The 22520-nt window shown below is 54.3% G+C and overlaps 1 protein-coding gene across 2 annotated transcripts in view; it reads right to left on the reverse strand.

Annotated features, from left to right (window-relative positions):
- The window catches only part of JARID2 (jumonji and AT-rich interaction domain containing 2), a 224763-nt gene that overhangs the window by 198605 nt on the left and 3638 nt on the right, over positions 1 to 22520 (reverse strand). The window lies entirely within an intron of this gene.

Raw genomic sequence — 22520 nt, forward strand, 5'->3', positions numbered from 1 at the left:
AGAATCCTCCGTGAGGTGGGGAGAGGAACAAGCCCCACCCAGAACGAGAGAAATGAGGGTTTGCACAAATCCACGTGCTAGCATCTTAGGGGGTCCGTCCGGGACCGGAAGCGACAGCAGGCTGGGCTCCAGCGTGGAAAACCGGAGGAGACCCCAAGAGGAGCCCAGGGCACACTTGGCCACCGCCCGGCCTTGGGAAACACCTTCAAAGGAGAGCCAAGTCCCACACGGATGGACGCTCGGGTTCCAACCCCGGCATCACGCAAAGCCAGGCGTGATCCCTGAGCACCACCAGCGTCAACAGACAGCTGGGAAGAGAGGCAGCCGTCCTGCTCAGGGACCTGAGCTCCTGGCACCCCCTGAGCTGCTCTAAGTGGGAGCAGACTCCAGGAAGGGGGAGACCCGCTGGCCGCCACACACAGAAGCTCCTCCACTCCCCCTCACTGCTCGTGCCCACGCCGCACACCCACGGGGCCTGCAGACCCCCACCTCAGATCTGCCCGAGGAGAAGCTGCTCCCAGGGGCCGGAGCGACAGCACAAAGAGGAGGGAGTTGGCCTGGCACACGCCAACCCCAGTTCGATCCCCGGAATCCCCCAGGTGGTCCCCCAAATACTGCCAATTGTAATTCCTGAGCGCAGAGCCAGGAGTGAGCCCTGAGCACTGCTGGGTGTGACCCAAAGAGCAGAAAATAAATCAATGTAAAAGGCAGCTTCCGGCACAATCCCTGTGTGATTACTATGCGCCGTTCCACCTCTGGAACCCTCCCCTCCTCATCCTCAACCCTAAATCACCACCCCTGCCGACCTCTCCCCAGCACAGGACATTTTTTAAAGGGGGGCAAGGGGAGCAGAAAGATAGTACAGCCAATAAGGGGGTTGCCTTGCGCTCAGCTGGAGCCCCCAGGACTTCACGAACCCCCTGAGCCCCGCCAGGAGTGACCCCTAAGCGGAGTCAGGGGTAAGCCCTGAGCACGGCCAGTCTACGGGGCTGGAGAGACAGTGCAGCGGGGAGGCCGTTGCCTTACACACAGCCAACCCAGGTTCAAATCCCGCATCATCCCCAGAGCATCGCCTGGAGTGATTCCCGAGTGCAGAACTGAGCATGGCTGAGTGTGACCCCAATACCAAAATAATAATTATATATAATATATGTACTCTGCATATATATACATATGTATATATGTATATATGTATATATGTATATATACACATACATATGTATATATACACATGTACGTATATATGAATATATATTCTTCCAGAAGTTCTGGCTCTGCTGCCTATTAGCCTGAAGAGATTCCAAGCCAGGAGGGCTCCCTGACTCCCTGAGGCCCATAAAATGAGAAGTGAAGGTGAAGGTCAAACACCAGGGCAAGGGGCTGAGAACTGGAGCACAGGCTTTGCAAGCAGGAAACCGGGGTTCACTCCCCAGCACCACATGCTCCCACTCCACCCCCGCAGTTACCCCAAGAGTGACCTTCTGAACACCACAGGGTGGGGCCCAGAAACAAAAGCAAAAACAGAATCAAGGGGCAAGAGAGAGAGCACAAGATAGAGCCCTGGCTTGGAAGAGGCTGACCCTGATTCTACCCCCAGCACTACCTGTCGTTCCCCCCACACTCCCCAGCACCCCCAGGGTCACTCCTAAGCAGGGCCAGGAAGAGCCCCTGAGAACCACTGGGCACGCCCCCGCCACACACAACCAGACACACCAGCATCCCCATTAGGACTGAGTAAATCATTTCCTCAAAAGAGAAGAGCCGGGGCCGGAGGGATAATACAGTGGGGTAGGGTGTTTGTTTGCCTTGCATGTGGCCGAGGGCCGACCTGGATTCGAACCCCGGCATCCCATATGGTCCTCTAGCACTGGCAAGAGTGATTCCAGAGTTCAGAGCAGGAGTAAGCACTGAGCACTGCCAGGTGTGACCCCCGGAAAAAAAGCAAAACAAAACAAAAAGAGCCGCAGAATCACTGTAGTATCGTTGTTTGCTCTTTAACTTGGAGCCCAAAAACCAGGCCCCGGGAGACAGCCCCATGGTGGGGTAAGCGCACAGTTCAATCCCGGTACCATGCCACTATGCCAGGACAATCCCTGGCACCCTCGCATGTCTGCGCTTTCCAGGGCAAAGCAACTAAGGGCAGATGAACCCGACCCCCACCACTCCCATATGGCAACCAACCACCGGGACAGGCAATACACACCCGGTTTCTAGCTCAGCACGCGGGGAAGACGGGCAAAGGCACAGAACACGGCCAGCCAGTCTCCTAGCAGGACCCAGGGCAGCGGCCCCGAAGGAGCAGCGTCAGATAAACCCCCACATCCGGCCCACTGGCCACCCCGCCCGAGGGTCCTGGAGGGCACAGACCCAGAGGAGCCTGACAGTGGGAGGGGTGTTCCTTCAGAGCACAGGGAGCTTGTCTGCGAACATCTGTCCACTCCCCAAGGCCAAGGGAACGGCCTGACACCCCCACCGAGTGCTGAGGGTAGATGCCTCTACCGAAGTCTGCTGCGAGAGTCCAAAGCCGGGAGCCGCAGTCCAGTGGGTCCAGTGGGTAGTCCAGATAGTCCAGTGGGTAGGGCGCTTGGGTTGCACCGCCAACCTGGGTTCAATCCCCAGCTTCTCCTCTGGAGCCCTGGGGCACCGGGAGTAATTCCTGGGTACAGAGCCAAGAGTAACAAACCCCCCCCAATGTGGGCCAAAACCAAACCAACAAATAAACAAGATTTCTTGGGGCGTTTGCCCTGCACATGGCTGACCTGGTTTGATCTCCAGCATCCCATAATGTCCTCCGAGCACCGCCAGGAGTAATTCCTGAGTGCAGAGCCAGGAGTAACCCCTGAGCATCATAAGGCGTGACCCCCAAAAAGAAAAAAAAAATTCTAAGTCAGTACTAGACAGCAGTCCTGGGGCGCCCAGCAAGGTGCCTTTCCTTGTCCAGGAAGTTTTACAGCCCGGAGTTTGGGGACCGATGGGCCCAAGAGGAGCCAGGAAAGCTGTGGAAAGGCTATTTGGGGTGGGGGGAGGGAGTGAGGGTCAGGGACCCAGGCTTCCCCCCGCCCCAACCCGGCCCTGCCCAGCCCTCCGTGGGGCAGCAATGGCCGGCTCGGTCACCGCTGGCCCCACTCTGACTTTAAGAGGCCGCACAAAAGCATCCCCGCCCCCGACTTCCTTGACTTTAATTAAAGCTGGCTTCCACTTCTGACAACTCCTCCAGTTTGGATTTTGTTTTGTCGGGGAGGCCCCCCCTCCAGCCCTCCCCCACCCCGGCCCTCGAAGGCTTTTCAAGGGGAGCCGCTGCTGAAAAGGCGCGGCACATTCTCCGCAGCTGCCGGGAGCATCCTGCCAACTGCAGCACAGGAAGCCGCGGAGGGGAAACTGTCCAACGGGGAGACTCACAAAGCATGTGAGAGGCGCAGAAAGCGCTTTTATTATTTTTTTTTTTTTTTGGTTTTGTTTTGGCAAGTCGGGGAGGACTTGGGAGCTGGTTATGCTTCAACAACTACTGCTTCCCCCAGCTGACCCCCTTTCTAAAGCCCGGAGCACTTCTTAGGGGGCGCCCTGATTCCAGGCCTCCTCCCGTGGGAGAAAGGGAAAACACTGGGGTGGGGGCAGGGAGGGAACACATGGGCAGGGAAGTCCACCAGCTCCCGGCAGCAGGACAACCACGGGCCGGAACGTGGCCCAGCCCAGGCCAAGCTCTGATGGTTTTCTTATTTTTAAGAATCAGTTGCTGTTTCTAAATGTCTCACGGAGGGCAACGTGGCCTTACAGAGAGGTCGGTGTTCTGCCCGAAACGTCTGGGTAAGCCGTGAGAGCGGGCTTCTCAGAGAAAGGGAGGCGTAGTCACGCACCCCTTATCACAGCCTTCCAGCCCCGGGGCGGGAGAAGTGGCGTCACCCCCGCCCCGGGCGCGCCAGAGTATCCACCCTCGGCCAGTCCCCTCCAGAACTCTGGGGTGAGACGTCCTGGAAGAGGCGAGGTCCCCGTGCCGGGACCTGCGGGGAGCCCTCGGGTCCTGAAGTCGAAGCTCCCTCATTCCCGTGTCACTCAGGTCCCCGAGAGGTGGGAGCGCGAGGGAGGCCCCCCAAGCGGAAACCCCCTCGCCCAGAACCTGGGCTTGGCCCTTCTCCGGGCACTCAAGTGTCCTGCAGCGAGAGGCCGTCTGAAAGCTGTTTCGGCAGGGGCTGGCGAGGGGGAAGTAGGGCAGGGACGGTGTCTGCCTGACCCGGGTTCCATCCTGGCAAGGCCTAAGGAGCCCTGAGCACATTGCTTGGACGTGAGCCCACAGTTCCGCCAGGTGTGTGGCCCCAAAGCAAAACGGGGGGGGGGGGGGGTGGAGCCTGAAACCTGCTTTGAAGAACAACTTGCTCCCCACAGCGGCCCTGCCGGCCAGCAAGCGTCCTGTCCCCAGCGTGTCCCCGGCGTGTCCCCGGCACGGCCTGTGCTGCCGCCCGGGATCTGGCCCTCCCTTCCCGGTAGCTGCTGGCAGCGCCGCGCCTTGGTGTCGGGGCCAGCAGAGGCTCCCGGGGCCACCTCTCCCCTGTGGGAAAAGGAGACATTCCATCCCGCCCAGGGCGCTGGCCACAGCCATGCACCTCGGCCTCTGATGGGTGGGGGACATGAGGTCAGCAGCGTGACGCTCTGGGAAACTCAGGCTCTCTGAGGACGCATTTATTTTTCTCATTTTTTTTTTTTTAAGTTCAGAGAGTCGAGCTCACCCTCTCTCCACACAGAGGGAAGAATCCAGCCCTGCGTCTGGCGAGCTGGGAGGTGTGGGACTCAGCCGCAAGCCTCCCTGCGTGGCCACGGGAAGGAACCAAGTGCGGGGTGGGGGTGACCGGGAGGGCCGTGCCGGGGGACAGCTGTGCAGGAAGACCCTCTCCTGGGTGTAGCTACCTGGGAACACACCGGCGCTGCCCTGGAGGAGGCCCTCGGAGATGGCCGTCACCCGCAGCCCCTGTCTGGAGCAGGGAACTCTCTAGATCCTACTAGACCTGGGGGGAGGGGCGGGGTTCAATGCAAGCAGCTCATGGACACACACACATACACACACACACACACACACACACACCATGCACACTCGCACACACGCACGCACGCACGCACGCACGCACCTGCTCCCATATCAAGGACGAGAATGCAGAACATTCGCACTCCATCACAGCAGAAGGGGTTTAGACATGTTGTTCTCTGAATTCCCTCCGGGGCCGGGAACGGATGGCTCAGAGCTCTGGCACATCCCTGCGTGTCTGAGACCCCAACATGGACACCACCAACCCCAAATCCTCCTCCAACAGGAACAGTGTTCGAGCATGATGGCGGTGATCCCTGAGTCCAGCCCAGCTGGACCACGCAGGGGCCAGTCTGGGCCAGTCTGGGCCAGGGGAACCCACAAAAGAGTCACCCTGGGGAGGAGGGTGCAGGCAGGGTGGCTGACGCAGGCCGGAGGGGAAAGTCCTTCATGCAGGAGAGGGGCACCCTGCTTGCTGCTCCCCGGAGGGGTTCGGCCAGCCTTGTCAGCCCATCCTCTGGCCACTGGAGAGCACTTCAACGGGGGTGGGGGGGACACATGGGATCCCCCGAGCCTGTAACAGCACCTGGGAGTCCTCAGACCCCTGTGGGATGGTGCTGCAGACTCTTGGCAGGGTGAAATGTGGAGACAGAACGGAATTAAGCGGCGCGTGTGTGACAGTTACTCGGGAGAAAGCTGATCAGTATTGACCTTTAATTTGCAGGCCCGGAGGCCCCATGCCACCTTCTTCATGAATATGGGAGAGCAGTCTGGGACCTTTCCAGCTGGGAGGAAGGAAGCACCGTTATTCATCCCGTTGGCTGGAGACCTGACAAGCTCCACTTTTAAACCTGGACAGCCCAGCCGCCACGTGGCTTCCGGTGGCTTCTTTCAAACGGACCCCTGAGGGGGGCAGCGAGGTACAACGCCACATCTACGCCACCAAGGGGCCCTGCAGAATCACCCCCCAGTGGGGCACCAGTGACCGGTCCGGTGGGTCCTTCAGCATCCAAGAAGCGGCCTCGATGTCTTCCTCTATGCGGAGAAATGAGGGCCATTCCCAAAGCATTTCCCTTGGCAAAATACACCCCACGGAGCCGAATGAGCACATTCATGCGGCCGCTACCTGCTGTCCCGGCTGGCTGGCAGGACGAGGCTTTCCATTTCAACGCCAGGGCCACGGAGAGTGCCCCACGGGCTAAGCAGATGCCCTGCAAGCAGGGGACCAGGCTGGCACCGCGTGGTTCCCCGGGGCCCCCCACCGGAAGCAACCCCCCAAGCACAGAACCAAGAAGCGGCTGTGAGCACATCGCCAGGCATGGTCCCAAAACAAACAAAACACGATTTCAGTTTTGGAAAACTTAATCGCTGACTCTAGAAAAGATAACAAAATGTAAGGATGGGGAGGGAGAGATACAGCACCCGCAGTATGGTCCCCAGAGTTCTGCCAGCAATGACCCCAGAGCCGGGAGCATGGTTCGGTGCGAATATCAAGAATTTAAAAAAAAAAAAAAAAGAGTCTGGAGGGTGGAGCGATAGCACAGCAGTCCTATATGGTTCTCCGAGCACCGCCAGGAGTAATTCCTGAGTGCAGAGCCAGGAGTAACCCCTGTGCATTGCCGGGTGTGACCCAAAAAGCAAAAAAAAAAAAAGAGAGAGAGAGAGTTAAACAGGAGTGATAGAACAGTGGGTAGCCAGTGGGTAGCCACCTTGCACCCGGCTGCCCCAGGTTCAATGCCGGGCACCACTCCGTGAGCCCACCAGGAGTAAGCCCTAAATGCAGAGCCAGGAGAAATCCCTGAGCATTGCTAAGATGGCCCCAAAGCAACAATACAAAAAGGACAAAAAGGGGCTGGAGCGATAGCACAGCGGGTAGGGCGTTTGCCTTGCATGCGGCCGACCCGGGTTCGATTCCCAGCATCCCATATGGTCCCCTGAGCACCGCCAGGGGTAATTCCTGAGTGCAGAGCCAGGAGTAACCCCTGTGCATCGCCGGGTGTGACCCAAAAACCAAAAACCAAAAAAAAAAAAAAAAAAGGACAAAAAGAAAAGGCCAAGAATGCAAACCTCTATTTGGGGTGTGGAACCAGCACCCCACCTTGTCCAAGAGAAGGTCACCCTAAGGCACAGGCCGGAGCTGGGGCAGTGACAGGCCGCGCTGCACGGGTCAGCACTGTAAGCATGACAGACCTGGTCCTGCTCCTGGATCTTGTGCTTTTAGAGGGCCGTGGAGGTGCCAACTATTTTAAAGCTCCAGCACACTAATTCTGTAAACAATAATGGCTCCAGCCTGCACGCAGCGCTCTGGGATGGATTCCTCAACTTGGCCTCATCACTTATGCAGCTGATGAAACAAACACTGACAGCTTTTTTGCATTTGTAAAGGCCCCACAGCAGCTGTGGTGATCCCACCATAGAGCAATGAATTAAGCCCGAAACCCAGCTGGGTCTGAACAGAAGCCTTTTCTGCACAATATCGCAAGACTATCATTGTTAACCTAGGCATTATTGAAAAATATTCTGCATTACATTATAGGGCAGTTCTAACTCAATTCTTAAAATTAGCGCTAATAAACAATTTTAGCAGGAGGGAGGGGGGCGTTTGCTTTTGAAAAAAACGGCACAAGTCTACGTGGTGAGGCACATCACACAAAGGCGGCCCGGCGGAACAGAACCCGGATTCCCGGTGCATCTGCGCGTGGTGTGACACAGTCACGCTTTCTGGTGCGTTTACACGGACAGACACGCACGCTTACCTGCCGTTTACAGGGAGGCAGGCTGCTGACCTTGCAAATTCCGGGTTATTTGATGACTACAGGGGGAAAAAAAAAAACAAAAACCACCGCATAAGTGGTGCGGGGCTCGCCGGCAGGCAAGCCAAACTGGTGAGCTGAACGCCCGCGTCGGCCTGCAACGGAGGCGCAGCGAACGCCTGAACGCCCGGGGCCTGGGGACCAAGCGAGCTCAGAGCATGCGTCGGGGATTCGCAGGCACTGAACTTGACCACTCGGTATTCAGGCTCCAGAGGCAACAGACAGGCTGGTCTCCGGCTGCCTGTCATCACGCAAGGGTCAAGCGGCCATTCCCAGATGTCCGCGTGCAAAGAATGAGAACGCGGTCTCCACTTCTGCAAACGCTGCTGCACCCGGCTCAGCCTGGCCCCCGCCCCCTCCCCCGCATCCCACCACCACTCACTGCACCTCCACCCCCTCCTATTTTCTCCGAATACTTGAAAATGAGCCCCCAAGTGCCTACTATAATAACAGACCAAATAAAGGACAATCCTTTTCCATGATCTCACATCAACTTGAGGGGGAAAAAAAAAATCTGATGAAGATCAAAAACACCAACAGAAAATATTGGATCAACCCTCTCGAGGACCAGAGCTCCCACTTTACTTGGAAGCTAGCTGGTCAGGAAAGATCTCGGAGGGCCAAAGAGATACACCAGGAGTAAAGGCATTGTCCTGCAAAGCGTAGACCCGTGTTCGATCCCCGGAACTACAGTCTCCAGAACACAGCTAGGAGTGACCCCCGAGCAGTCAGAAGGAAGCCCTGAGCACAGGCTGGGTAGACCAAAAAGCAAAACAAAGGCCCCCCCAAGGGGGTCTTTTATACGCAATATGGTCTAAAAGACAGGCTTGGAAGGAACAAGAAAACCAGTGTTTCTAAGTGGCCAAAGGTTTTCTTCCCCTGTCTGTCTTGCTTCGTTCTGCTTTGTTGTTGTCGGTGCCAGGATCCAACTCTGGTCTCACACTCCCAGGCGTGCACTTTACCAGCAAGCCACAGCTCCGCCCCTATGTCCAGTCTTTGGGCAAGAAGTTCAACGTGGGAAACCAGAGAGCCGTGAGGGGGGAAGGGAAGGAAGGAACATTCTCCCATAGAGCCGAGGGTTTTACGCTTTAACCCCTCTCCTGCCCCAGACTCAGTGTAGTATATTCTGTGCAGAGACACCCCCACCACCACCGTGCACCACACCCCCCCAGTCCAGAAGCAAAGAGGAAAAATCACCCCATGACATGAAACCTAACATCGCAAACTCCTGACACCCAAGGAAAAGGAGTCGGCGGTTTTAGCACATGCACGAGAGAACAGTGCTTCCGGTTTGCAGCGAGGTGGAGGAAACGGTGTCCCTTAAAGGAGACCCCACACTTCCCACCCTACCCCACCCCCCAAAAAAAAAAAAACACACAAAAGGCTGGCAGTGAAGAAAATGAGAATCTCCAACAGCAAGAAGGCCTGGGCCTCCGGAGAGCCGCAAGGAAACACTAGGAACAGAACCCGCTGAGAGAAACCACTTTTAGTGGGGCAGTAAATGACACAGGGCAGTAAATCCCCGCACGCATGTGCACTCTGAGGCACTGCGAAAGAAACGCAAACGCCATCCACGGGAAAGTGTATTGTTCCTGGCTACCTTGGTCACAGCAGCGCCAGGTGGCACCTGATGAATGGCCAGAGCCATGGGACGAGGATGCATCCATTTGTATGCCAACAGGAATGCGCCTTGAAACCAGCGCGCTCTGAAGCCGGCCACAAAAGGCAGCAGCCTGTGTGTGTCCACGTATGTGAACAGTTCAGAACGGGCAAAGCCAGAGACAGAAAATAGACCGGCGGCTATTCAGAGAGGAGCGGGACTGGAATGAGATGTGGGGGTGCATGCCAACGGGCCAGGCACTCACTAGGGGGGTGGGAGGGAGCCGATGGCAATGTCCTGTGGTGTTGGCCTTGTGGCCGTGGAGACAGATGCTCAACTCAGAGTATACTAGTACCAGTGTCTTTAAGTCACACATCCCAAATCAGACAAAGACTAGAGGCCGTGGATACCTTTCGGCTTCAACCACTAGAACACCTAAAGAAAAAGAAGAGCTGGGGCTGGAGCGATAGCACAGTGGGTAGGGCGTTTGCCTTGCACTCGGCCGACCGGGGTTCGATTCCCAGCATCCCATATGGTCCCCTGAGCACTGCCAGGAGTAACTCCTGAGTGCAAAGCCAGGAGGTAACCCTTGTGCATTGCCAGGTGTGACCCAAAAAGAAAAAAAAAAAAGAAGAGCTGCTAAAAGGACTAGCAATTGGAAACAGAAGCAAGGTTTTAGAAGTTAGCCTAGAAGAAGCGTAAAGAGCTGACACTTCATACACAACAGCGAAAGAATGCAACAAATGCCAAGGAGGGGAAAAACCCACACACGCATCCGTGTACATGCATATGCATACACCCACACACAAGCATAAACTCACACTGTGTGTGGACGGAAGGATCTGTAAATCGCTGATGGCTAACTTTAGCTTTCTGGGCTGTTTTTGTTTGTCTGGGGGCCACAACCGCCTGTGCTCAGTGCAGGCTTACTCTGGGCTCTGCACTCCAGGGTCAGTCCTGGCAGAGCTCAGAGGAGATGCCCCCGGACCAAGCCTGGGTGCGTGCAAGGCAAACACCCTGCCTGTTGTGCTACCACTGCAGCCCCCGATGGGTAACTCGTGTGTGTGTGTGTGTGTGTGTGTGTGTGTGTGTGTGTGTGTTCGTTCTGCAGTACCATCATCAAACCCAGGTTATACGGAGTCACATCCGCATCAAACCCAGGTTATAGGGAGTCACATCCGAACTGGGCTTCACGGTTCCTACAGCGGCAGATTTACCGCAGAGAGCCCACCGTGAAGTGTATTTATTCTGTGTCAGAGCCGAGCAGACAGAGCCTGTTTTTTAAAGCCCCTTGGAGTTCAGAAGCTGACCTGAAAGCAGTGGGTGAAAGTACAGCGGGGAGGACATTTGCCATGCATGCAGCCGACCCAGGTTCAATCCCCAGCATCCCATATGGTCCCCTGAGCACCGCCAGGAATAATTCCCGAGTGCAGAGCCAGGAGTAAGCCCTGAACACCCAAACAACAAAACACACACAAAAAAAAAAAAGAAGAAGAAGAAGAAGACAAGAAAACCCTTTGTAATTGCATCACTACAATACAATTCGATTTCTCCCACAGACAGCACAGTACGCTTCTCGTCTCGACAAGAAGACGTCGGTATCAGGCTGGAGATGACACAGCCCTGCAAGCACTACCTGGGGCCCAATCCCTGGCACCACATGTGGTGCTCAGCACCCTGTCAGGAGTGATCCCCGAGCAGAGCCAGGAGCAAGCCCTGAGAACAGTCAAGCGTACCCCCCAGCCCCCCCCAAATAAAGGGGGGGGAGAAATACTTGCAAAAACAGCTCAGTATAGTGCAAACAAAGTCTGCACGTAGAGCTGGTCTATGTGTAAGTTTCTATAGACTAAATAGACTAACTGGTAATCGGTCTCCTGGGCTGGGGAAGCGGGGAATGCAGGGGGGCGGGGGGAGGGGTGCAGGCTGGAGACCACTGGACCAGGGGAATGAAGCCAGCACTCCCCGCCCTCATCGACCTGGGGGCTGGCCCAGAGCTCCGGCATGCCCCAAGTCCGGGCTGGGACAATCGCATGCACGTATTTTTGCTCTCCAGCGGGGATTCCTTCTCTGTCATCCCCAGTCAGAGTCCAGCGAAGTTCAAACCACAATGGCTTGGCCTTGGACTCCGAACAGTAGTTCTGAGAATTACAATTCAGAACGAGTGTCTGAACACTGGAGCATCTTCTGAGACACAGAATTCTGAATTCTGAATCACGCCGGCATCGACTCACCAATGGTCCCCCTCAGAAACGTTCCTGAGGAAGGGCAGCCCCTCCCCGCCAGCCCCTCTACACTGCAGGGGGGGAGGGGGGGAGTTAGTGATAAACCACGATGGTATTTAAACAGAAATCGGAGCTCTGCCACTCAGGCATGTCATCACCAACGGGGATTACTTTCATGCATCTTTAAAATTCTGCCGGATTAAAAAAAAAAAAAAAAGCCCTGTCAGGGTGTCAGAGCAATACGACTTCACAAAACTCGCCTTTAATTAAAGTTTTAGGTCAAGTTTTCAAAGCTGAAAAACAATAAGCTACGCGGCTCAGACACTGCAGGACGGAGGAGGGGGTGCGGGGGGGGGGGGAGAACCCTTCACAGGCCACACTTTCATTCACAGGCCGCCCTCTGGATTCAGAAAGGGAACATAAGACAAGAAAGAAAAGAAAGTGAACATTACTCAGATCAAAGCAGAATTATTAGCTCCCGGGATGAGTAAGCACCAAGCCCTTTGAGAAAAGAGGTGAGGTCTGTGTAATTCACAGAACAAACCCTTCTCAAAAACTGTTGCCAACTGTGAATACCAGAGAAAAAGGCCTCGGTGAAGGTTACACAAAACCACACTCACATACTGAGGCTTGTGAATAAGACCATTTCCGGGGCCCCCGCCAACCTTCTTCCCCCAGCCTGCACAGGAATGACCGCTTCTCAGAAACCCACCCAGCACCGTACGGTTGCGAAATTATGAAGAAACCGAGTCCCGTTCCCCGCCCCCTTCACTGGGCATCAAACGCCTCTGTGGCTCAGAAGCATGGGTCGGGGGGTCGGAGCACGGAGCACGAGGGAGCACGCGGAGGACCGAGTCTACTGGGTGCTGTGAGACAAGGGAACAAAACCACAGTCCCTCCAGGCGGGTGGGGGAAGCCATGGGCTCCTAGGAGACACCTTCCGTTCGCACTGGCCCGTTCACACCGGCGCTTGCATCCTCCCGCTTCAAGACGCTCCAAGCCGCGAACAGAACAACGCACACGGGGCGTGAGTGCTCGGAGGGGCACCAGCGTGCAAATGTAGGCAAGACGCCAAGCATCCAGTTCCACCTCATCTGTAAGAAAGCCCCAGACTTTGCAAAAGAAAAAAATAGCAGGCCCAAAGGGTTCTGTATTTTTTGTTTTGTTTTCTGGCTCTGTACTCTGGCAGGGTTCAGGGGACCGTGCTGGGGGAGGGGCGGGGGGCCAGGGATCAAACCCGGATCAGCCTCATGCAAGGCAAACACCCCACCCCACTGTACTCTATCCATCGCTCAGGCTTCTGAAAAATATTTTTTTTTTCGAAAAATATTTTTAAAGAAAAATCATGTTAAAATGGTATTCTGGTGACCTTTCATGACGGAGAGGCACACCAGCTGTCTGTGCTCAGGGCTTACTCTGAGTTCCGTGCCCACTCCTGGCTTCCTTGCTCATTTCTGTTTGTTTGTTTCTGGCCACACTCCGTTGTGCTACGTGTTCAGGGCTCACTCCTGGCGGGGCTTGGGGGACCCTAAGGGGGTGCCAGGGAGCAAACCTTGCTGGCTGCATTCCAGGTCAGCATGCCCCCATACTGTCACACCGGCACCCCAAGGGTTATTCCAAAGATCTCTCCCGAGGCCGCTTCTGGGCAAGCACTGTGACACCGTCTCATCCACACACACAGAATGAAAACAGTAAAGGCTAAAGCTTGAAATTTGAACGATCAGAAAATCTAAGACCACACCGCATCTTCTCGTGTCCGGAAGGCAACTGAGAAGGGAAATCCTCATTCTCTACCTTCACTGATGACCAGGACATGCAGCATCAGTCAAGGTGACCCCAGGTGACCCTGAAACACGCCATTCCTTTCCCACCTGCAGGCAGGCCAGACCTACGGTAACGCTACACTCAGAACAGTGTGGGCGCGATGAGGAACTGCGTGCTTTGCTGAGTTCTCCATAATACACTAGAGGCAGGCTGACTTTTCGTTCTTCCTTCCACAAAATCATCTTGAGAACAATACGGAAGGTAGATTCCCCACTTCACAGACAAACAAGACTTAAGAGCGGTGACAGGGGGGCCAGGGAGATACTACAACGGGGAGGGCGCTCGCCTTGCCTGCGGAAGCCCCAGCTTCAATTCCTGGCATCCCATATGGTCCTTCTAGCACCCCCAGGAGTAACTGCTGAGTGCAGAGCCAGGAGTTAGACCTGAGCCACCACTGGATGTGGCAAAAATAAATAAATGGAAGGAAGGGAGGAAGGGAGGAAGGGAGGGAGGAAGGAAGGAAGGAAGGAAGGAAGGAAGGAAGGAAGGCAGGCGGGTGGGCACAAAACAAAGGGGCTGCAATGGATCCAGGATCACCAACCATCACTTTTTCATTTTCACCCCTGCTATCAACGAACCATAAATTCTCTGAGGACAAGGAAAACATCCCGATTCTGACACCAGTGCAGAAACATGGCCAGCACTCAGAATACAGCCACTATGTTCAGTTGGGCAACGCCAAGAGACTCAACCCACACAAATCCCACCTTCTAAAGACGGGCCACAAGGGCTACCTTCAGGGAGGCCACAGGCCATGGGCTCAGAACAAGCTGTTCACAAACAGGAAACATTAACCTGCCAGGTGATACACCCTTCCCTTCACCGCTACAGCCATGCGGACTAATCACAACCCATCCGGTCCTCCGAGCAATGTGCGCTTAGGAACTGCTTTTCCATATCTTATCTCATTTAGCTCTAATGCCCTGAGAGAGGACAAGGAAAGAAAATAGAAACTTAAATAAAACTCAACTGACATCTTTACTACTCGTTACAAGGCCTGAATTGGTTTTTAAAAGCCAACAAACAAACAAACCCGCTGGCCTCACGCGCACTGTCTGGGGGGCCATAAATTAGCAGGGCCTCACTCGGAGACAGCTCTACAGGAAGAGGGATCGGGACGTCAGGCGGCCCCTTGTGAGGCGGTAATTCCACTGTAAGGGACGGGAGGTAAGTGCGAAAGCAGGAGCAAGTGGGTTTAGGACACGGCCCCCAACAGGCACGGCGAGCGGATGGGTCAAGTAAACTGTGACCTTCAATCAAGAGTGTTGTGGCTGTTAAAAAAAATAATGGAGAGGCTGGAGAGAGAGTATCGAGGGTTGGGCACGTGCCTTACACACACCCGGGGAACTGGGTTCGGTCCCTGGCAACCCATTCAGTCACCCCCCCACAAAGGAGCCCAGTGTAGTCAGGTGTCAACTCTGAGCACTGAGCACTGAGCACTGCGGGGTGTGGCCCAAAAAGCAACTAACACTGATACTACTATTAACTGCTGTTAACTATTTTGATCTATTTTGACCAGAGAGAGGACAGCAACGCAAAACACAGGGAACCAAACAGTATGCGGAAGTATGGGCCCGCCAGTACAAAGCTCTTTCTACACACGAAGGAATGACTAGCATGCAATTACATTCATTTTTATTTTTCTGCAGCCATCTCGCTGGAATCTCTCGTAAAGCAGAAAAGACATTTTCGCAATGGGGACGGATGGCCTAACTAGGCAGGGGGAACCCATGTGGAATCCACCCAGAAAGAAGCAGCGTTTCGAAAAGGCCTGTCCTCTGGGCCACCGAGCAGGCCGAGAGCTCGCCCCCTGGGGTGTTCTCCACTACAGAATCCACGTGATTCAGTTCATCTTCTTCCACCAGATCCGTGCCAACCTTCCCACTGCTGGCAGTGAGCACAGTCCGAAAGCTTCTCCTCAACAAAGAGGACTCCCAGCATGACGACTCCTGAAATTCCCCCAGATAAAGAACTCTGAGGATCAGACGAACGGGAGAGGAGGTGAGGTGCGTGCTTGGGCACCGCCAACCCGGGCTCTATCCCTGGCACGCCATCCAGTCCCCAAGCACCACCAGGAGTGAGCCCTGAGCTCCTCCGGCTGTGACCCAAAAACCAAGAACCCCCGTAGTTCTCTGGAGGGGTGCAAAAGCCCAGAAAGAAAGGAGCCCTGCTGATACGCCCGCAGGGAGGCAGGGCGGGCTGGCGGGCTGAGGAATGTGCCAACACTGACAGCGCCACGCTCAGGGGACTGGCTGTAGAGGCGATCGGTCAGGGCCGGGCAGAGGGCGAGGGTTGCCACACTGGGTCCGGGGCATAGACTTTATTCTGAAAGCAACAGGAAGTCACCTCAAGGCTCACGGTCAAATCCTCTCCTTGAAGCACCGATCCACGATCCACTCTGATCACCTCTGGTGAGACATCTTTGGACACAGACTTGGTACCATTCTAATCCTCTCCTGCCCCGCCTTCTCATTCACCACCCAGACAGCGTTTCTGAAGTCAAGTGTTTATTGGAAAATACAGTCGAGTTTCGACAACATCCCCGCTGAATCTTTCAAGCTTCGTTCTACCTGCCGCCCGAAAAGGACTTTCGGATACCTTTTGCAATCCATTTATTTGGCTTGTTAAGTGGCAAAGTATAGAATCCACTGAGCTCTGAGTCAGCAAAGGAAGGCAGCCAGCAGGCCTCATTCTCCAGGTTGGTTATTTCCAACTGTGTGATAATACCTGGCGCGTTTGTGCAATAGTGTGCACTTTGCAAAGTGCTTTCACATCAAAAAAAAACTGCCAGGGCTCTCCCAACCGCAAACCTGTGAGGTGCGTGGAGCAGGTTTTCCAGATGACGAAGCAGCCCAGCGAGGTTAAGTGGCTGAACTTGGGTCACACAGCCAGTTTCCAAGGCAGGGCCCGACCTGAACTCCTCTCTCCAACCCAGTCAGTTCACCACAGAGACGCCCACCCATGAATTCTGAACAAGCCTAGCCACGCCCCGGTATGTATATTCCTGACTCAAGTCCTCCTAACTAGTAAAGACACACACACACACACACACACACACACACACACACACAGTTCAAAGCTCGTTAATACAGCCCCTTTCCGGATTGTCTTCCTTAAGCTCCCTCTCTGCACACTCCGGGAAGGAATAAGGGCAGGAAATAGATTTGAAAACATTATGAAACATTAAAAACATTATTACATATTCGATATGCCAAAAACAGTAACAAGTCTCACAAAGGAGACGTTGGAGACGTTACTGGTGCCCACTCGAGCAAATCGATGAACAACGAGACGACAGTGCTACAAAAACATTATGAAACCAAGAGACAGACTCGACTGTGCTTGGTCCTAATCCCTCCTTTCCTCCCGGCACCTGTTTCTGCCCCGGCAGGTGCCCACCGCTTTCTCAGCTGGCAGAAATGAGAACCAGGAGCTGGCTCGAGCACTGAGGCTCAGGGCCCGCCAAAACTGCAGGTAGGCCAAAGAATGAGACGGGAGTGATACAGAGGCCACCAACGGGCGACTCGTGGGTGAGCCCGGCAGCCCCCTGGGTGGCGGTGGCTGGCCCGGGGAACCCACAGCTCTCCAGATGGACAACAGACCCCATGAGCGACCAGCCCTCACTCCCATCCCTCCACCAGCACCATCCAGGGCCAGAACCACGGGCCCGGGGCGCAGGGAGGCGCTCTGCTGCCGGAGCAGGAACCTGGAGGGGCAGGAGTGTGGCCGGGCCGAGGTCTTCGAGGATTCCTGGCCACGCCGGAGGCTGCGAGGCACTCAGCTCTCTGGCCTTCCTCCTCCTGCGCGGCAGAGCTTGACAGACCCACAACACGAGAAGCTGCCGCCTAATTGAGGCCTCTCGGGCGGCGGCGGCAGCTCTCCAGGACAGCGCTCAAGAGCGCGACCAGTGGGGTTCCCCTCTCGGGCCCCCTCCTGCATCCCACGGAGATGCAATTATGTCTGCTGTTCCGATTACTCATCCTGCCTCATTAACATACCTGGGCGCCCTGTGTTTACCGGGCGAGCCAGGGGGCGACCGCAGGAGCAGGAAGGCAGGAACAGAGCCCGTCCGCCACGGCCCCGGGCAAGCAGCCGGGATCCCGGGAAGCGGAGAGCCCAAGGCGGCCCCGGCTGACCCCTGGGCCCGAGCAGAGGGCAGGGTGGGGACGTGGACCAAGACAAGCGCCCCACGCAGCCCCCGGGGGTGTCCGCTCCTCCTCCAACCGGGACTCAAGGAAGCGGCCGGCCGGGCATAAGGGGGCAGCTCCACCAACTGGTGCTTGGGAAAACAACAAACAAACACGCAGGGCAGCGCAGCAGCCAACGCCAAGCCGGCTGCCTCAACTTCCCAACCTCCTCCTCGGGCCGAGGCCCAGCTCGCACCTCCCGTCACAGCCCGGGGACTAAAGGGTTTGCTCTCCCGCACAAAGCTCCAGCCTCGCTCACGACGCAAACGGCGGCTGAGGCCGGTTATTTCTGAATTGGCCACAGCATCTCTTACAAGGCTTTTACTTGGGGGGCGTGGGGGGGCAGGGCGGGGGCAGGAACCGGCATGGGTAGAGACGCTGCTGAGAGCCAATCTCTGCGCTTATGGGAAAGGCTACCGGAGGAGCAACAGAAGGCAGGCTGGCGGGAAGGATGAGAAGCAGGGGAGAGGACACACAGACGGGGCCTGGGGGGGCAGCCTGGAGCAACGGTACTTCGGGTGGGACAGTGCTGAGGATAGGGCATTTGCCTTAAATACTGGGTTGATTCCCTGGCATCCCCATAGGGTCCCCCAGCACCGCCACGAGTGACAGCCAAAAATAAACCCTGAGCACAGCCCAGGTGTGCCTCCCAACCAAAATGTTTTTTAAAAAAGCAACCTAGGCTAGAGCAATAGCACAGTGGGTAGGGGGTTTGCCTTGCACGCGGCCGACCCGGGTTCGATTCCCAGTATCCTATAGGGTCCCCTGAGCACCGCCGGGGGTTAATTCCTGAGTGCAGGGCCAGGAGTAATCCCTGTGCATCGCCAGGTGTGACCCAAAAATCGGGGGAAAAAAAAAAAAAGCAGCCTAGAGTGTGGGGGCAAGGCTAGCTGCTCTCGGTGTAACCCTGCAACCCTGCCCAGTCCCCTGGGACAGGCCCCAGCCACCCGCATGCCGTGACGGGCACAGGAAGTCCTCAGAGCAGGTAGGATGCATGACCTAGGTGGCACTGCCACTTCCCGCCAGGTCAGTTCTATACCAACTTTGTCCTGAGTCTGCCAGGCGTGGAAAGAAAGAAAAGAGGAAGAAAAAAAAAAGAAACCTAGAAGAAAAGGAGAGCAGGGCTGGGATTGTGGCTCTGGGGTGGGGAGCTCATGGATGATATTAATAAGGACCCGGATTTGGTTCCCAGGTCCAAAAAAAAAAAAACTACACCAAGTGTGAGCTACCACAAGACTGCAGGGCCGGCTCCCGGCCTGAGAAAGTGTCCAACCTGAACAGGAGATGAAAAAAAAAGTCTCACTAGCTCAAACTGTCTTCAAAAAAAAGCAAAGCATGCAGCAAGGGCATGGCCTCGCTACCGAAAGATGGACTCAGTAGACGGAGGCGGGCCCGGTAAGGCGACTGGACAAAACAAACCAGGAACAGCAATGCTGGGGTGCAGGAAAGCACCCCGAGGCTCAGGGGGCAATGTGGGGTGCTGACCTAGAGAAATCCGGAACGTAGTGACCTGAGAACTAGAACGAAGCTGAAAGAGAACTGATTCAACCAAGAGACAGAGTCCACAGTGCCCAGTTCCATCATCAGGCCGACCGAAGGCTTGGAAACTGGACCAGACTGAGAGGTTATTGCAATTAAGACAAAAATCAGCCAAGTTGCTGGATGCCGAGATACAAACGGCGGGACTCTGTATGAATTAGGTGCCAGGTCACTAACCCGCCTGCTCTAATGTGAACGACACATTTATTTCTTAACTCTAAAAGTAATAATACACGGAGCCACTCCACCACCTAGCACTGAACTTGATGGGGATCTAGTTTAATATTTGGGGTCCAAGACTCTGTACGAAGACCAGAAACTAGCTGGCGAAAAGTTTATTAGGCAGGAAAACTTAAAAATAACCATGCATAGACATTTATCTTAACAGAAATACATATTACTTTTAGTCACTGATTTTTTTTTTTTTTTAAGGATTCCAATGCTCCACTTTATGTTTTTTATGTTTTTGGTCTCCTTGCTGAGAACTGAATATAGATGTAACCAAAGTCTGGCTCTGGGAATTAAAAAAAAAAAAAAATTCACTTGCAATGTGTTTCCATTCCTTGCAGATTTCCCCCACTTCTTCTTGATGTTGGGCCCGGATCAGCCTTTTCGGTCACTTGCTTTTATGAAGCATTCCTAAAACACTGAACTTAAAGTTTTCAAAGAAACCAACTCTCATTTCACACTCTGTCCAAAGGTTTACATAATATTTAACTGTAATTGCAATAAGAAGTCTAACTGGAATAACCTGATTTGGAGACAAACAAACTGATACTTGGCAAGCCTGCCTCGAGCGGGAGCCAAAAGGGACAGAGGCACACACGCAGGGCTGCCCACAGGCCAGGAACTTGGTCCTGGGCTACCCCAGCCAGGGTGAGCCGCAGCCAACGGGCAAGGCAGTGGCAAGGGCAGGAGGTGCTTAGGTGAACTGTGACTGCAAAGGGCGAGAAGACATGAACCCTTGAAACTAGGTTTATGGGACCAAAAAGACCTAAGACAGCTAAACTTTCTCCCTTCCCTTTGCTTTGCTGTTACAGCCACCAGGGGCGGTGAACACGGTGAGTGCAAAAGCCAGCCATAACACTTAGGGGCGCACACCTGGCTGCGGGACCCACACGCGTTAACTGTGTTGCTAGTGCACATGTTGTGGGGTCTATGTGCAGCCTATGCGGCACCAAGGATCAAACTCTGGGCCTCAACTTTGCAAGGCTTTTTGCCCCAGTACCATCTGTGAGCCTTACCAAGTGTTTTAAGCTTTCTGACTTCTTTAAGAGGAGGAAAAGGAGGGACTGGAGCGATAGCACAGCGGGTAGGGCGTTTGCCTTGCATGTGGCCGACACAGGTTCAATTCCCAGATTCCCATATGGTTCCCCAAGCACCATCAGGAGTAATTCGTGAGTACAGAGCCAGGAGTAACTCCCATGCAATGCCGGGTGTGACCAAAAAAGCAAAAAAAAAAGGGGGGGGGGAGAAGGAAAAGAAGAAAACAGATTTTATTTTGTTGTGGGGGTTATTTTTTTCCTGGCAGGGGCTACTCCCAGTCTGGTACCCAGGGGTGATCCCTGAAACCAAGCCGTGCGGGGGACTGAACCCAGGACTCCCACATGCTAAGGATGTACTTTTTTTAAACTGTAACAGAAGCCAGTTAAATATACTCCAAAAGATTCTTTCAAATGAGTCAGGTTTAAATATCATTTGGAGCAGGATATATATTAACACCGGTATTACTTCCAAGGCACCAGGAAATGAGTCAATAGCCAGCCTTTAGCCCAGCATAGTAACTGGTTTTACCTATGAGAAAAAAAAAAAGCCATTCATTACACCAAATAATTATAGTTAGCTACTTTAATTCTTGTTTAGGCCAGTGGCCTAAACAAGAAACACAAGGTCAGACTACTGTACATTCAGTAATAGCAAGAACTCAAGTTGGATTCCCTTTTGCCTCTAATTTTTCTCTTAAACTTGAGAGGCACAACTTTGAACTCTGCTTTGGCAGTAATTCCTTACAAAGTCTCTTCACAGATACTGAACTGCGTTTGCCCAAGACTTACAGAGCCGAGAGAGGGTTTCCACGGCAAAACCAGCACAGTAAGAATGTGAGCAGCCCAGGAAAGAGAAAACATAGCAATTAAATAATGTGAAACAGCCTGACTGACTGTCGGATATGGCAACTGTATCCGAAGCTCAGAAAGCCTACCTCGTATTTCGGTGTCCTGCTATATTTTCCTTTGCAAGTTTACGTAATTGTAATAAATCCTGCTTTTGAATCTCGGAACCATTTTCTCCCGGTTTTAATCACACCGCACTTTTACATCAGAAAATTAGATACTTAAAACTTACAACCTAGTGGTACAAATTCGGCCTGAGCTGTCCCAGAAATCTAACTGGTAATTGTGTTAGATTTGGTAATAACGGCATGAATCATCTTCATGCGGCCGCCACGATTATTCCATACCTGCTTCAGGCACGCACAGAAGAGCACGCAGTTTAGAAGCCTGGGTCCAATCTGTTACTGTCCCAGGGAACCGGCAAGCGGAGGAGAGATGGAAAGGACAGGAATACCCACAGAGCCAAACATGCCACTGTTGTATTGTCCAGGCGGACCGGGGCTTTGAAAGGCAAGTGTTTTCAGTTATTCAAGGTACTGAAGTGGGAGTCATGCCCAGCACAATTAAGACGGGATTACGCTGCAATTTATGAGTTTCTCAAGGATGTCATTTAATATGAAATACAACGATCATTTCTCCCAAAGCCTGCCATCTACAATCCCACCTCCAAACGCGGCTTCTCTAAGGCAATAAACTAAATGGCACCGCGGCAGGCAGCTAAGACTTTTGAGACCAATTGCAGGTAATGTGGTGCTTTCCACCAACTCCAGTAATAACCAGAACTTGCAACACAAACACACACGCACGCGCACGCGCACGCACACACACACAGCAGCAGCAGCTTCACGTCTTCAACGCACAGACTCTTCTCGGAGGTCATGAAGCGGCCGAAGCAGGAATTCACTTTCCCCATTTTACAGAAAATGAAATGCTCGAATTTGCCAGCCTCCACTTGGAGCCCCTCTGGGACTTAAGAGGCCGAAGCTCTTCCAAGCACAAATCCTGATGACTCGGGAGAAGGCCAGGGGAACCCCCTTGCCTGGAGACCCAGCAGACTAAAGGGGGAAGGAGAGAAGGGGTGCCACCCCACCGCCCCTCTGGGACCCCGTGGGAGCGCGAGGCTTCCAGGGGGAGCAGCAGCTGCTTGCAGCAGAGCATCCCCCTGGGAAAAAGCATCCCAACCCCGACTGCCCGGCACTGCAAGGGGCCC

Source organism: Sorex araneus, chromosome 2, assembly GCF_027595985.1.
Source record: "Sorex araneus isolate mSorAra2 chromosome 2, mSorAra2.pri, whole genome shotgun sequence".
NCBI lineage: Eukaryota > Metazoa > Chordata > Mammalia > Eulipotyphla > Soricidae > Sorex > Sorex araneus.